The 16,676-nt window shown below is 41.2% G+C and overlaps 1 protein-coding gene across 1 annotated transcript in view; it reads left to right on the top strand.

Moving 5' to 3' along the window:
* PRTG (protogenin) overlaps positions 1–16,676 on the top strand; it is a 135,738-nt gene that overhangs the window by 77,819 nt on the left and 41,243 nt on the right. The window lies entirely within an intron of this gene.

Below are 16,676 nucleotides of genomic sequence, written 5' to 3'. Positions count from 1 at the left end.
GCTTAAGAACACAAGGAGTGAAAATCACCGTTTGTTTATGCCCTTACATGTTAAGAAATCCCTTCAGTAAAGCACATTAGAACAGAATTAAATCCATTATGTTTCCAGTGGAACACTTCAAGCTGAGACATCTGAAAGAACTGTTACAACTTACTATCTGAAGATACTCAGGTCTGCTTAATAATTGTTTAATAACTTTAGACTAAATCGTAACTTATTAGTTCTCTCTTCTAAAATATCCCATTGTTTTCAACAGCACTTTGCATTGGAATCTTGAAATCTATTAAACCAGTTTTATTGCTTTATCTTTTTACTTCTGTAGTGTCTGTGCTAACAAAACTTCTAATAAAAACTTAATGGTTATCACTCAGAGTTGCTGATAAGTTCTTGATTACTTTACAGACCAGATTTCATCTTGCAAATGAAGGGAAAACTTCAGTAAACTTTTCATTCTCCTGTCTTTAAGGGGCTGTAAGTAAGCCCAGTAAAATGTGTGCTGTGAATTCCAAGGAACGTCTCCTTAGAGAATGAAGAATGCTCGTAGGAAATTAAATCAATACCATCCATTAATCATACTGCAGGTCAGCCTTCAGACAACTCTCAAAGTTCTTGGTGCCTGTAAAGAATCCTTAAATGTGTGAGGTCCTTAAAGATCTAAGTAAGTTAAAGGAGAGGAGGCTTTCTAAATGCCACCATTAGCACATGAAAGAAACTTCAGGCTGGATTGAAAAAAAGCCGTTTGCTGTACTGCAGTAATTACGCTTGGGGTCTTTGTTTTGTTTTCAGCTTAAACTTTGCTCTTGGAAGAACTTAATGGGAATGAAATTTTAGCTTTGTGCTAATTACACACTCCATGGCATAGAGGGGAACTGCAGGATGGCACATCTCTGAAGGCAGATTTTTTTTTTATCTTAACCTTTAAAATTGGATTTCTATGTTTATTTTGAAATATGTGTCACGGGCCAGTCACATGTGAATATATTACAAACAGGTATAAATGATGTGTATGCATGCTAGAAAAGTGGAAGATGAAACATAAAAACATGGAGACCACCATTCTAAAGCATCAAATTATTTCTAAGTAGCTGCTTTACAGTCTAGAGAAGGAAATAGACATTATCCAGATCATGTGAGTTGTAATTACCATTTGTAGTTAGTAAATTAAGGAGTGATGTAGCAGGTGACACTATATAGCTTAAGGGTAAGGATCAAGGTATATTTCCTTGAAAAGTTGATAATGAAGTAAGATTTTAAGGTTAATAAGAATAGCTAGGAAACTGTTGGGGTAAAGAAAGAATTAAAGAAGGTGTGACATGGACAGTAGTCCTAATAGAATCAGCACACTACATTCAGTATTGGTACTTCCTATTATCTATACAACTTGATTTATCAGTTGATATGGATGAGTTAATATGATGCCATAAGGGTTCTCTAACATAATCCTGACATATATTGACATTTATTTTCCTATTCCAATTTGAGATGAAAGAGCTGAAGTTTCTTAGTACAAAGTACAAAACTCAACAAGATAAAAAAGTTAAGTCCCAGTGCTACTATTTAAACACTGCCATGCTAAAGATGAGAGTATAAATTGATAAATAACTTTTATTTTTTTTAAAGATTTATTTTTATTATTTTTTTATTGGAAAGGCGGATATACAGAGAGGAGAGACAGAGAGGAAGATCTTCCGTCCAATGATTCACTCCCCAGGCGGCCGCAATGGCCAATGCTATGCCGATCCGAAGCCAGGAGCCTCTTCCGGGTCTCCCACACGGGTGCAGGGTCCCAAAGCTTTGGGCCGTCCTCGACTGCCTTCCCGGGCCACAGGCTGGAAGGGAAGCCGGGCTGCCGGGATAGAACGGGCGCCCACATGGGATCCCGGGCGTGCAAGGCGAGGACCTTAACCACTGCGCCACCGCACTGGGCCCGATAAATAACTTTTCAAGGAATAATTGAGTCGTTCCAACAAAAGGGAAGGGGACTTATGATAGGGCTACTTACCCCAAAATTCCATTAATAGAGACTTGGCATAAGAAAACAAACATGAGAATATTCAGTGTACTATATAGGATTTTTTATAATTATGAAGAGCTGGAAAAACCTAGTTAGACTCAGAGGTTTAATAAACTATGGTATATTCATCCAGTTGAATAAGTGTAGATGTTTTAGAAAAATAGCAGCATGAATTGTTCATAATAGTCAGTAAAAAGTAGTTCATAAAATGAATGCTACATATATGGGCATATTGCTAGTCAAGAGAATAAAAAACCTAATACCTTAATGTTGCTCATCTCTAGGTTGCCAGTACGAGAGGAATTGTTTTTATTTCTGCTTTGCTCTTTTTTGGAATGTTGTAAATGTTCCATTATCTCATATTAATCAGTATTTTAAAATTTTAACTGAATATGCACATAGTTTGAGAATTTGAGTGCAAAGATAAGAGGTTGGAAAATCTAGAAATTATGAAACTAAAATTGTGTGTGTGTTTTTTTTTAACATACTGTAATGTCCTGTCAAATTGCCAGAAGTGGCTCTTGTTAAAACAAAAACAAACAGCTGTTGGGCAGAACATATTTTAATTATTAGAAGATTGTAGTATATTAACTTATTTCCTAAGACTTATTACTATCAAAAGAACTCTTATCTGAAGTTGTCTTAGATTCTTTAGGACACATATATTGATAATTAATTTATGCTTAAAAATGACTTAAGATAATAAGGAAAGAGGATCCCTGTGGTTCCTAGACTCATTTAACGAGTGACAAGGTTTTGAATGTCCTAAAGACGTGTACGGAGGAACCGGTGCTTTCTTGCGTTCTCACCCTCTCCACTGGATGGCTGAGGGTGATGATTTTTGGTATGCTTCCCTTCTGTGGGTAGTTATACATCACCTTTTCTGAAATTACTCTTTCCTCTCAGGAGAAAGACTGTAGATGGGCCTGAATTCTGACCCTGCAAAACTGTGGAAATTACATATAAAGCCTTGGGAAACTGAAGAGCCCTTTTTTCTGAGCGCAGGTCCATGCTGAAAAACTCTGGTGGTCATTTTAGTCATACTGTTTCTTTCTCCCAATGTTGGCTCTGTTGGACACATGGATGCTCCTGCGTCCTGGTGCACCCTATTCCTGGGTGCCATGTATTTTCTAAATTTGCTCTGCAGTGCAGCTTACTAGGAATTTTTTTAAAAGACAGAAAATTTATTTTTGTTTATGCCAGCTGTTCCAGATATTTCTAAAAATCTTATCAGATATCAAAAGATGTTGCTGTAGTTGTCTTTTTATTGTATTCAGTATCAAGTAAGTAATCAATAAATTCGTACAGGGAGATAGGATACAGTTAGAGACAAAAGTGTAATAAGGTAAATTTGGCTTATCTGCATTTAGGATAACTTATTTTAAAAAGATTTATTTATTCTTTTTATTGGAGAAGGAGAGATAGACAAAGAGCTTCCATCTGCTGGTTCAATCCCAAAATGCCACAACAGCCAGGAACTTCTCCATGTCTCCCACGCGGGTGCAGGGTCCCAAGGCTTTGGGCCATCCTCTGCTGCTTTCCCAGGCCACAGGCAGGGAGCTGGATAGGAGTGGGACTGCCAGGACTTGAACGTGTACCCATATGGGATCCTGTGGTTGCAGGGTAGGGATTTCACCAGTAGGCTATCACACTGGCCCTAGGAAAACTTTTTTTTTTTTTTTTTAATTTACTTATTTTTTCATTACAAAGTCAGATATACAGAGAGGAGGAGAGACAGAGAGGAAGGATTTTCCTTCCGATGATTCACTCCTGAAGTAACCGCAACGGCCGGTGCTGCTCCAATCTGAAGCCGGGAGCCAGGAACCTCTTCCAGGTCTCCCACATGGGTGCAGGGTCCCAAAGCTTTGGGCCATCCTCCACTGCTTTCCCAGGCTACAAGCAGGGAGTTCGATGGAAAGTGGAGCTGCTGGGGTTAGAACTGATGACCATGGGATCCCGGCACATTCAAGGCAAGGACTTTAGCCACTAGGCCATGCCGCCAGGCCCTACTTTTTGAAACCATAATATTCTTCCTTAACCAACAATCTATTAATTCATCTATAGTCAGAAAAAAAATTGTTTAATTTTTTATTTTCCTTTATAAAAATACTCTAGCTAAAGTCATTAACCTATGGAGTAATCAGAAATATTCAGACCGGGTCTAATAATGAGGGAATAATTAGATAAACCTAGTGGCCTAGACTCTTTAGAAATACCATCCTCTGAAGGACAGGGATCCAGCAGGGGCTAGTTCTGGATGAAAGAAGTAAAAGAAGTGTGTGATCTGCAGTTGGGTTTCTGATGGGATAGAGAAACAGCTATAGACAACAGTACAGGAGCCGTTTAGAAGTTTAAATTCAAATTGTGGATTAGATTAAATTGAGTCATCACTGAATTTACTAAGTATCTTAGTGATATTATGATTGTGCAAATTATCCTGTTTATTTAAAATGCTCTGATATAAAATGCTGTGACGATTCAACAAAAGAAAATGTGTGTGTGTACATATACAAGTAAGAGAATGAGAAATAAATCTATCAAAATGCTGAATAAATGTAAAAGATTAAAAATTCCTTCCATGTTTTGTAATCTTCCACTACCATTATTTTCTTACACTAATATGCATGGTTAAAAAATAATTTTGGGGGCCTGGCGGCGTGGCCTAGTGGCTAAAGTCCTCGCCTTGCACTCCCCGGGATCCCATATGGGCGCCTGTTCTAATCCCGGCGGCTCTGCTTCCCTTCCAGCTCCCTGCTTGTGACCTGGGAAAGCAGTCGAGGACGGCCCAAGCTTTGGGACCCTGCACCCGTATGGGAGACCTGGAAGAGGTTTCTGGTTCCTGGCTTCGGATCGACATAGCATCGGCCGTTGCACTCACTTGGGGAGTGATCATCGGACAGAAGATCTTCCTCTCTGTCTCTCCTCCTCTCTGTATATCTGACTTTCCAGTAAATAAATAAATCTTTAAAAATTTTTAAAAATAAAAAATAATTTTTCTAAAGTAATTACCTTTTTAAAGATTTTTAAATGTATTTTTATTGGAAAGTCAGATTTACAGAGAGAAGGAGAGGCCGAGAGGGAAAGATCTTCCATCCTTTGGCTCACTCCCAGATGGGTGCAAGGACCCTAGCTGAGCCAGTCCGATCAGAAGCCAGGAGCCTAGAGCCTCAAGCTTCCTCCAGGTCTCCCATGTGAGTGCAGGATCCCAGGGAAATGTGCCTTCCTCTGCTGCCTTCCCAGGCCACACAAACAAGGAGCTAGATTGAAAGTGGAACTGCTGGAACTAGAACCAGTGCCCATGTGCGATGCCTGTGCTTGATGGTGGGGACAAGCCAGTTGAGCCATGATGCTGGTCTCTAAAGGAATTAGTTATCTAAAACAATTCTGTAAGAATGTATGCATATTGGGCCCGGCGCGGTGGCGCAGTGGTTAAGTCCTCGCCTTGCACGCCCGGGATCCCATGTGGGCACCGGTTCTATCCTGGCAGCCCCACTTCCCTTCCAGCTCCCTGCCTGTGGCCTGGGAGAGCAGTCAAGGACGGCCCAAAGCTTTGGGACCCTGCACCCGTGTGGGAGACCCGGAAGAAGTTCCTGGATCCTGGCTTCGGATCGGCATAGCACCGGCCGTTGCGCTCACTTAGGGAGTGATTCATCGGATGGAAGATCTTCCTCTCTGTCTCTCCTCTCTGTATATCCACCTTTCCAATAAAAAAATATATATAAATCTTTAAAAAAAAAAAAAAGAATGTATTTATATCAGTTGTCATATAGTCTGGTGTTTACCTGTTAAGGAAGTAAAATGCAGGAATTCATTTTAATATAGTCCAGTAGCCGTATCGGTTAAAGTCCTCATGAGGATTTTAAAAGTGCAGGTGGGTAAATAATGCAAATTGCAAAAACACTTTGAACTGAAGTTATTCCCTTAAGTAACTTAATGTCTGTTTTATCCATAAAATATTTATGAACTGATTGTTCTGTTGGATTTTCCATATTTATTCATTTTTCACAGTTTGCTCCAATAACTTGAATTTCTGTATAATATGCATTAAACACCATCATGAAACACATTGAGTACCTTCCAGCACCTCTTACAGTACCTGAAAGATTTGAGATGTATACGGAACTTGAGCAGTCTGTTGATTACCTATTAACACAGTAGCGCCCTGTGCTTATTTCTGTGAAAGAACTCGGAGAATCCTTCCATTTACTGAAATTGAGATTGTTTTTCAGAGTAGTGCCTGTAGGTAAGTCCGGTTAAATTCTTGGGACCTAGAGCTGCTTGGGAGTTTCTAAGGAGGTATAAACAAATAAACACAGCTTATCCCCATGACGGAAGTGCTTTGCCCGCCTGCGTTTCCCACTTGAGAAGAGATTGAAGATTGGCTTCAAGCTGTCTACTCACCTCCTTCCCATTCTGCGGGCATGCTTCTCCCTGCCAAGGGCTGAGATTTGGAGGGGTGGTTATCAAACTACAGATGTTTTTGCAATGAAACTGTGCACCTCTGACCGAGTCGCTGTGGTTCAGGAGATGATGGATGGTATTTTCTTGTTGCTTCACAAAGGGGTCAAAATGGCATGGCGAGCCCATGACAGTGAAATGGAGAAATGTTGGTCCTGCAAGGAAATTTATTTCATAGCTTCAGGGGAAGTTTGGTTGTCATGAATAGCCCCTCTCTGTCAGTCTGTAAAAATATTGTTTGTAAGGCAATGATGTATGGGAGACAGACCGTGTATGTGTGTTGGCAGATAGAGTCGCTACTTGGAAAAAAAAAATGCTAAGCCAAGTAAAGAAGTCAGCTGTTTTACTTTGGATTATTTTAGGATAAGGCTTACTCTTGATAGAACTATCAAGATAATCAAGAAATTACTTCTTACATAATGACTATAAGTAAGGGTGATGAATTCTCTCTTCTCCCTGTTTTAATTGTGGTGGGAGATCAGAAACCTACCCGATTCTAACCGGACCTTATTAGTTTTGTACACATGTAACTGACATAAATTTGGGGACAATTAAACCACTGTTGTGTGAGTCTTCTTTTTCTGTTTATTACCCAGAGGAAAGTTCAGTTGTAAGGTATATTCTCATTAATTTAATCTTACAAAATTCTAACAGTGAAGTGTCTTTCTTCGATTGTGATTCACAAAGAAAAAGGCCTCCCAGGCAGAAAAGAACATAAGAAAGATCAAAAGCTATGTGGGAGCCTCCACTATCACTTTTTGATTAGTTTTGTAGCATTTGAATATAAAGCAGATTCACTTATAGCAGCATTCAGGTAAAATACTTCAACCGTGTGTATTCCTTGTCCAGAGAGCCTATAGAAATGCATGTGTCAAAAATGAGAAGTACTAGAAAAAGGAGTCTTTGAGCACTCCATAGATACATGGAAGTAAAATTACAGAATCAGAAAAGGAAAGGCACCATCATGGTGTTGGTGAACACAAAATAGTTGGGATTGCCTTCTGCTTCTATGTATTATCAGACAATACCTGTTATTTCTGAGATTTTAAAAATAGAGACCATCAATAGTTTGTGCTTATTTTGCAGGTAAGATTCTTTGATTCTCGTACAAAGAACTTGTAAATTACCCCAAACTCAGTAGATAAGCGGGGATGATTTCCCTGGCAGTGAGAGATGAGGTTTGTCTTCAGGCCTTCAGTGGCTCAGAACAAAAGAGACTGAGTCATCTCAAGTTCTAGCAGCTACTCCACCCTCAGCCTGTGTGAGAGCTGTGTCCAGAACCTGTATGGAAAGTTGGGGAGTGCTGGGTTGTTTCCAACATGTGCCATTCTGTGTATTTTACTCTCAAGCAAGTAGTTGTGTTTCTGCAGAACAAACTCAACTTTTTGGCAAAGTCATTGCTAAAGAAAACACCTTTAAATTTACAATGCAGAGTGGAAAATTTTGTTTGTAATTAGCAGCTCCTTAGAAAAATTCAGCTTATAAACAAAAGGAGAACGAATTTTTAAAAATATAAGCTTCTGCTAAAATTTGTACTCTTAGAGTTAAAGATGTGTTTTTCAGTCGGCAAGGTAGCACATTCAGGTAAAACGTTGTTGTAGCCATCATGTGAGTTACTTCTTCCTGTGGAAGTTTGATGATAAAAGTGAAACAGTTCTCTCTTAAAGGAGACCTGCTCTTGCTAATCCTGGTATGGTGTAGAACGGAGCAGCATCCTAGTCTCACAACCTTTGGAAACTGAATGCACATCCCAGTGTTCACATGTGGTGTGTGTTTTCATTCCTGTGCTGAAACATCTCTCTACTCTGCTTTCCTTTCCCACCCATCCCCCTTAAGCGTTTGTCCTGCTCCTCTGCTGCCAGACCAGACTTGGACTGGCCCTAGAGTCCATGTCAGAGGCCATGACCCAGGTGTCACTGCAGTGCAGACTGCTGGCCCCTTCTCTGAATAATTAGATGGTGGGTATTGTGTTGAGGGACAGGCTTAGGGGCAGTGCAGTCACCCTGGCTAGCCAGACCCAGGAACTCTGCAGTCAGACTGCAAGGAGACAATGGGCCTGAAAAAGCTTGCACAAAACCTTGTGACACAAAAGATTAAATTAAAAATGGACATTTGGCCAGGCACTAGGTTTAATCTTTCAGAATGTCATCTTAACTCCTTCTGGTCATTTCCTGTTTCAGTAGCATCTTCCAACCTCGTGGCTGCTGACCTTGCATCAGCAGATTTTCAACTTGTAGTTTACCGTCATGTAGGTATTTCAGTTGGGCTTTTCTTTTTTATGCTTTGAAACTATCTTACTTGTGACATTTTGTGCTAACATCAAAGTTTCCCGTGGTAGCATTGTAAGTGAGATGTAGTGATTTTTTTTTAAATGATGTTTTTTCTTTCTCTTTGGCATTTCATTGGGCCAGTTCAGCAAGCTGAGCAAGTACGGGGGATTGCTTTATCTTCATTTGGCCCCTTGCATACCATCTGAAAATTTTCCATGGAAGGGACATAAAGTAAAACTCTCCTAGTTCCTACCAGATTTGCATGCCAGACATGACAGCAGAAGTGGACTTTATGGTGTCAGGGGACATTTCTGTATGGTGCTCGTCTCGGATTTTTTGCTTCATCTTATCTAGTTCTGACCTTTTGACTCTGGCCTGACTCTTTTCAAGGCATCTGGAGTCTTACGTAGCAGCTAAAAGAAACAAAGGCCCAGTTTTCAGGCCCCAGTGTTATCTCTTCTTATTAGCCCACAGTCCAGTACTTTGTAAATAATTCTTTTCCAGTGTACATTTGTCAGGAAACGAACTACTCTGTTAGTATCACCAGCTTCAGATTGATGCCCATTGTCTAAGGTTCTCTCTAATGAGGAACGCTTAGTCCTTATACTCAGTCCCTTATAGTTAGGGAGAGGTATGGCATGGGAAACTTCATTTCAGAATGTTAGCTTTTGCTCTTTGTATCTTAAGTAAGTTAAAGAACACCAAATATCCAACAAGCTTGTAATTATTAAGCACTTTATTCTTAAAGTAAAATTAATCTACTCTTTACTTTTTGTATTTTTGCATGTTCAGCGGTTGTCCTACCATGTCTGTGAAGTTTTATGTGGGAAGCAGAGGGGGATAGAGAGCTCCTGTTTGGCTGGTTTACTTCCCACGTGATTGCGATAACTTTTGGCTGGCGCTGAACCTGGACGCTCGATCCAGGTCTCCCAAGGCAGTTACAGGAACTCAGTCCCTTGAGCCATCGCTGCTGCTTTAGCAGGAACAGAGTCAGGAGCCAGAGCTGAGAACAAGACCCAAGGACTCTCTGATGTAGGGTGTGGTCTAGATGTGCTAGACCAGGTACCTGGCCATACATTGTGTTTGATTACTTTCAATTTGTTGTTCAATTTGTTAGTCCACTTACTCAGGGACTGTGTCCTGACCTTTTTCAGACATAACTCCCCTGAGCTTGCTTGCTTCTGCTAACTCCCTTCTCTCAGCAGTCCAGGGTAGCCAGCTGTCTTCCCCGTGTGATCGTAAAATCTGCAGTGCCAAGCTGTGCTGCCCAAGCTCTCTGTGTTCTGAGTCCAGACTAACAGGATCCTCGCTGATGGACCCTTTCCTGTTAGTGTTTGTCCCTGATTGGGACATTCCTGCCTTCAAGCCATGCTTGTCGTTATCCCTTGGCTTAGAGCTTGTCTTCCTCATGCTTACTGTATAGAGTTAGAATCTATTCAGTTGCCACCTCTTACATAAATCCCTCCCACTCCCCAAAGTACTCATGATCATTGTCTTTTATGACTGCCCTCAGAGTTTCAGCAAATGTCTTCTGTTTATTTTTTGCTCCTCTCTTAGCTCCCTTAGTGGACTGCTTTCTAAACAGTGAGCACAAATGATGTATGTCAGCTTTTAATCTTCCAGATCTTATATCTTACAGATGAGAAAACTGCATGCTGTTGACAGCCACACAGGCTGGTTAATCCAAGATTAAAATCCAAATCCCCTAATTCCCAAACCAGATGTCTCCCTGACATGTACTTAGCATTTAAAATGTTCTTACCAAGTACATTTTTGGGGGAAATTTTTGCAGATATAAACACATACATCTCTCGGTTGCAGATGAAGAACCTTGATTCAGATCCCAGCAATCTGGTTCTAGACTCATCTTTCAGTTACTGTGACATCCTGTTCTTGTACATGAGAGCTAGCAAGTGTTAGAAGTCATGGATTGTTAACAGTAATTATTTTATATGTTTATTTCTGTTACTGCTTTTAACCAGTAGCTTACTATTATTATTTCACCCAAACGTGTTTTTAAGCACTTACTGATTTAGTGCTTCTTCTGATAGGTTAATAATCACCCAAGGACAGAAGGAAAATACTCTTCTGCAGTTCCATCGTGACAATCAAGCTGGAAGTGAAATCCAGTCAATTCAGCCTCTCGGGCTTTGATCGTTGTGATAGGCTGTTTCCTGTAGAAGCCCTGAGTCCATGGCAAACTTAGCATCCTCCATTAGAGGGCACGTGGTAAAATACCTGAATTCTCAGTTCATGTGAAATAGAAAAGTATTCCAAAAATTTTGTTGAAACTCCAGTTTAAAAGGAGTTTATCCAAAGTTGTTTTGTAATATGCATTTTTCTTGATGCTTTTGAAAAATCCTTGTGTAGTGTTTTAACGTGCAGGTCCAATAAAACCTTTGTTCCCTTTCTTACTTGCATTTTCTCACACCTTTGATTTGCCCAGTTTGTTTGCTCCTTCATAAGGTGTCTGAACTTCTGCCTTGGTCTTTGGATAAGTAGGGACAAGACTCTTCACAGGCACACAAGTGCCATCTAGTGATGGGAAATAGAAATGCAAACATTTCAGGTAAAACTAGAAGGTTTATTATTATTATTAATAGACCTTCCATGCACTGGTTCACTTTTTTTTTTAAAGATTTATTCATTTTTATCGGAAAGTCAGATATACAGAGAGGAGGAGAGACAGAGGATTTCCCATCCAATGGTTCACTCCCCAAGCGGCTGCAGCAGCTGGAATAGATCCTATCCAGTCAGGAGCTTCCTCTGGGTCTCCCTCATGGGTGCAGGGTCCCAAGGTTTTGGACCATTCTCGACTGCTTTCCCAGGCCACAAGCAGGGAGCTGGATGGGAAGTGGAGCTGCCTGGATTAGAACTGGCAGCGAGATGGGATCGCAGTGCGTTCAAGTCGAGGACTAGCCAGTAGGCTACTGCTCTGGGCCTGGTAAAACTTGAGTTTGTAAGGGGGGTGATTTAGAAACCTTTTGCAATGAAAAGTAGATATAATTTAGAATTTTTAATGTGTCATATATGATACTGTATATAAAATTAATACACTGTTAAGGGCCCGGCGCGGTGGCGCAGTGGTTAAAGTCCTCGCCTTGCACGCCCGGGATCCCATATGGGCGCTGGTTCTATCCCTGCAGCCCCACTTCCCTTCCAGCTCCCTGCCTGTGGTCCGGGAAAGCAGTTGAGGATGGCCCAAAGCTTTGGGACCCTGCACCTGCGTGGGAGACCCGGAAAAGGCTCCTGGCTTCAGATCGGCATAGCCTCGGCCGTTGCACTCACTTGGGGAGTGAATCATCAGACGGAGGGAGGATCTTCCTCTCTGTCTCTCCTCTCTGTATATCCGCCTTTCCAATAAAAAAAAATAAATAAAAATGAATCTTTAAAAGAATACACTGTTAAATCATATTCATTTAGAGTAGAATTAGGTTCTTGATAAATACAACTTTTTAAAGATTTTCTTGTTACAGAGAAGCTCATTTTACTGATCCTCATTGTTCTTGTTCTGGGTATAAGCAGTGGTAACAAGATTTTTAAAAAACAATATAGAGTTAAATTCATTTCTGTGTCCACCTGTTTGCCGTTCCTAGGACTAGTCGTATCATATTCTCCCATATTTCCCTTTAATGAAGCGAGTTGCTGTCCTTCCATTAGTGAAGACATGTGTTAATTTCTCTCCAAAGCATTCATCATCGTGAGGGCTAGTCCCTTGTTAGCAGGCGTCAGATTATTAGATTAATATGGAGTATGCAGGTGAAGGTGGATTTGCCATGTAGAAGGTGATACACCACGTGACATGGTTGCCAGAACAAGCACCATTCATAATGGCCATAAACACAAAACACTGTGCTTCCGACTGTGTGTGCAAGTCAGACGCTTGGGAACCTTGGCCTCTCCGAGCAGGGGATGTTACTAAGGCTAGAGCTAAAACTCAGCTTCAGGATTGACTGACTGCTTAGCTTTTTGAATGAATACCTCCAGTGACTAGCAGCTTATCTATCACAAAGATGTTTCCCCACCTTTGCTAAGTGCACTCCATTCTTCATACTACCTTCCCTTTTCTTCTAGGCGGTATTGCTCACATAATAAGGACCACAACAGTACTGTGTGCTTACTCATATAGGCAATGTGTACAAGACCTAAAGAAGCATGAGTTTGTGTACTACTCTTAAAACCTTTATAAAAGAGACTGTATTATATTGTATCTCCACATTCCAAATGAAAGTAATGAGACTTAGAAAAGCAAGAAATGTGCTCATGTAAAGAATACAATTAGGAGTCGATTTCTTTTGCTAGATTAAAATTAAAAGTAAGATTCATGTATTCTTAATCCTTGAGTCTTTTATACAGTGCCTGATTTTTCGTAGGCCAACAGGGCTACTAATACTGGCTGAGGAGCTAGCAATAAGAGTGAATCAGAAAGGAAGAGTGGTAGTGTTGTCCCACAAGCGTATCGCGAAGTGATTCTCTTTGGACCAAAGGATGACTTCCTAATAAAGAAAAAATATTCATTTCTTTAGGGACCATGATCAACTTAGTGTAAGCTGACACAGCCAGTGTTTAAGACTGCCATTAAATATCTCAGATTTCTTTCACATATCTTCATTTTTGTATATTGCTAAGTCTTTATACAAGTTTAACTGTAAATTCAAATACTGGGCTCATCAAGAAAATAGGAGTGACATTGTGTCCCTGATATCGAGTTTTGAAGAACCTGGTCCAGCTCCCCACCCCATCTTTTCTCCTTTGCCTGTGCTATTTTTTCTGGCTTCCCCTCCTGACTCGGCTGTTTTCCTCAAACCATCACACCCTGTTGCCTCACTCTGCCAAGTCTCATGTAACCAGGCACTACAGATGCGGCAGCGCTTAGCCTCAAAAGGGCTATTGCTGGCTCGAGAGTGCTCTGTCCCTCTGGCGTTTCTTGGTGTGGCTGCTGCTGGTCTCTGCCATGTTCCCTTGGCACTGGAGTGTCCTTGCAGAACTCTAATGTTGTCCGACTGTGTAATTTAATGCTGAGGGTCATTCTTTGTGCGTTTTCCTGTGTTTAAAATGTTGGACCTGGGTACTTTGTCACTCTGAATCCTTGATTCTGTTCGTGATATAGCTGTTTTGTGTTTTCATTCTTAGCTAGTAAATCTTTTTGCTTGATAATGCTCCTCTGATTGTTTGAAGGTTCTGGTCCCTTGTTTCTCTCTTAAATTCACAAACAGTATGTGTAGTCAGATTTTTAACAGACTGGTAAGTCGTAAGCCCGGAGTTGGCATTGGGGGCACAGCGGGGTTGAGCTGTGCCTTGGTTGTGCCTGTATCCCTGTCTAAGTGTCTGGGTTCATAACCTGCTTCTACTAATCCAGTTACCTGCTGATCCCCAAACAGGAAGGTAGAAGATACTGGACCAAGTGATGGGACCCCAGGCACCGCCATTGGAGGCCTACATTGAGTTCCACCTTCCTGGCTTTGGCTTTTCCAGCCCTAGCTGTTGTGGACATTTCGGAAGTGAAACAGTGTGTGGAAGATATGCCTCCTCTGTCATTTTGCCTTCCAAATAAATAAACATTTTTAAAAATGTAAATAGACCAGGGTGTTCCAGGTTGAACAAGCACTGGATTTAGGGTCTGGATTCAGGTTTGTTGAGCCCCCAGGGGAGCATGTTACAAGTCTCTGTATTTTGTTGCTAAGCTTTCTCTCCTGAACCAACCCTTTTTACTTTTCAAATTGGCTTCTTTGTAGGGTAGAAAGAATAGAGCATATGTGAACAGCCTGAATAGGCTTTCCTCTTTCTTATGTAGTTTTCTCCAAATAGTTTGTCCTACATTTGTATCTTTTGCTATTAAAGTAATTCCGAAGAGGCCACCATTGTGGCATAGTTAATTAAGCCACCATTTGTGACACTGGTATCCCAATCAGAATGGGGTCTTGGTTCTTTTGCTGCTGCTTTTTTTTTCTTTAATTGAGCAGTAATTGTCTTATAATCAGAACTTTTTTATTTAAGATTTATTTTATTTTTATTACAAAGTCAGATATACAGAGAGGAGGAGAGACAGAGAAGAAGATCTTCCATCCATTGATTCACTCCCCAAGTGACCGCAGCGGCTGGTGCTGCGCAGATCTGAAGACAGGAACGAGGAGCTTCTTCCAGGTCTCCCACGTGGGTGCAGGGTCCCAAAGCTTTGGGCCGTCCTCAACTGCTTTCCCTGGCCACAGGCAGGGAGCTGGAAGGGAAGCGGGGCTGCGGGGATAGAACTGGCGCCCATATGGGATCCCGGGCGTGCAAGGTGAGGACCTTAACCACTTGCGCCACCGTGACGGGCCCCGTATTTTTTTTTTAAAGATTTATTTTTATTATGTTTTATTGGAAAGGTGGATATACAGAGAGGAGAGACAGAGGGGAAGATCTTCCGTCCAATGATTCACTCCCTAATTGAGCGCAACGGCCGAGACTCTTCCCGGTCTCCCACGCGGGTGCAGGGTCCCAAAGCTTTGGGCCGTCCTCCACTGCTTTCCTGGACCACAGGCAGGGAGCTGGAAGGGAAGCGGGGCTGCAGGGATAGAACTGGTGCCCATATGGGATCCCGGGCGTGCAAGGCGAAGACCTTAACCACTTGCGCCACCACGCTGGGCCCTGAATTTGTATTTTTAAACCCTAACCATGAAAAGTTGAGCAAGACCCTCGGAGCATAACCCACATCAGGGACCTGGAGTGGATGGGAGACTGGGTGGGGCTTCTTCCTTTATCACCCCCTTTGCCCCGGATACATGGAAACAACAGTATGGAAATAAGTCTTAAAATAAAAAGAAATTTGTATTTTTAGATTTTTGACACTCCACTCTATAATATTTTTAAACATTTTTTAATTTGAGAGTCAAGGAGAGAAAGATACCTCCCAACCACTGCTTTATTTCCCAGATGGCTGTACCAGGGCTGGAGCCAGGAGGCGGGAGCTGTCTTCATGTCTCCCTCCTTGGTGGAGCAAATCAGTTACTTACATTTGCTTCCTAGGATATGTATTAGTAAGAAGCTGGAATCTGGACTTGGAGCCAGGAGTTAAATCCAGGCATTTGGATGTGGGATACAGGCACCGTAACCACGTTAGGTACCTGTTCCTGAAGTTCCTTTTTCTTCTTTATTTCCAAGTCTTTTTCTACATTGGAGGTTTTATATATACACATACACACATATACATACAGTATAGTTGTCTTCCCTTATAAACTACTGAGTTTGTATTTCCTTCACTACTAGCATGAGGATTACAGTGGAGAAATGTTATTTTTAAGTAATACTTATTCTTGCCCTAGGTACTGACCCTTTATACCCTTTATAGTTAAACTTCATCACACACACACAAAAATTCATCATAAATGTGCTCATATTGGACCCAGGGTTGTAGTGCAGTGGTTTAAGCCACTAATGCCATCTGCAACACTGATACCCCAAATGAGTCCTGGTTCCCTTCAGAGCCAGCTCCCCACTAATGCACCTGGAAAGGTAGCAGAAGATGTCCTAAGTTCAAATAACTCAGTAATAAACTCAAATAATAGTGTCCTATCTTTCAAATAAATAAATAAGTCTTTTAGGAAAAAAAAGTACAGTTCTTTAAAAACAAATGCATCCTCTTGAAAAAAAAAATTGTAAGTCTGCAGCTAAGAATCTGTAATTACCCCTCTCCTCCTGCCAAGCCCTAACAGTTTTATTTTAAACATCTATTTAAACTTTGGGTTTAGTACTGTACTAGTTGCTGAGCACCGGCAGAGGGAGCTCCAATGTGCCTTTCCTGATGAATTTAGCTGTCAAATTGAAACTGTAGGTTTATGTAAAAGGAAATAAACTGAAGACTTAACACATGAATATACAAGTGATCAGAGCTACTAAAGGATGTGATGTTCCTTAACTGTTGTGGGAAAAGTAATTAAACTTTGATCTACGTGCTC

This window comes from Ochotona curzoniae, unplaced genomic scaffold (assembly GCF_017591425.1).
Source record: "Ochotona curzoniae isolate NIBS_2020 unplaced genomic scaffold, NIBS_Ocur_1.0 scaffold_4701, whole genome shotgun sequence".
Classification (NCBI taxonomy): Eukaryota; Metazoa; Chordata; class Mammalia; order Lagomorpha; family Ochotonidae; genus Ochotona; species Ochotona curzoniae.
The sequence above is the reverse complement of the archived record's forward strand: the minus strand, read 5'-3'. Positions and strand labels throughout refer to the sequence as shown.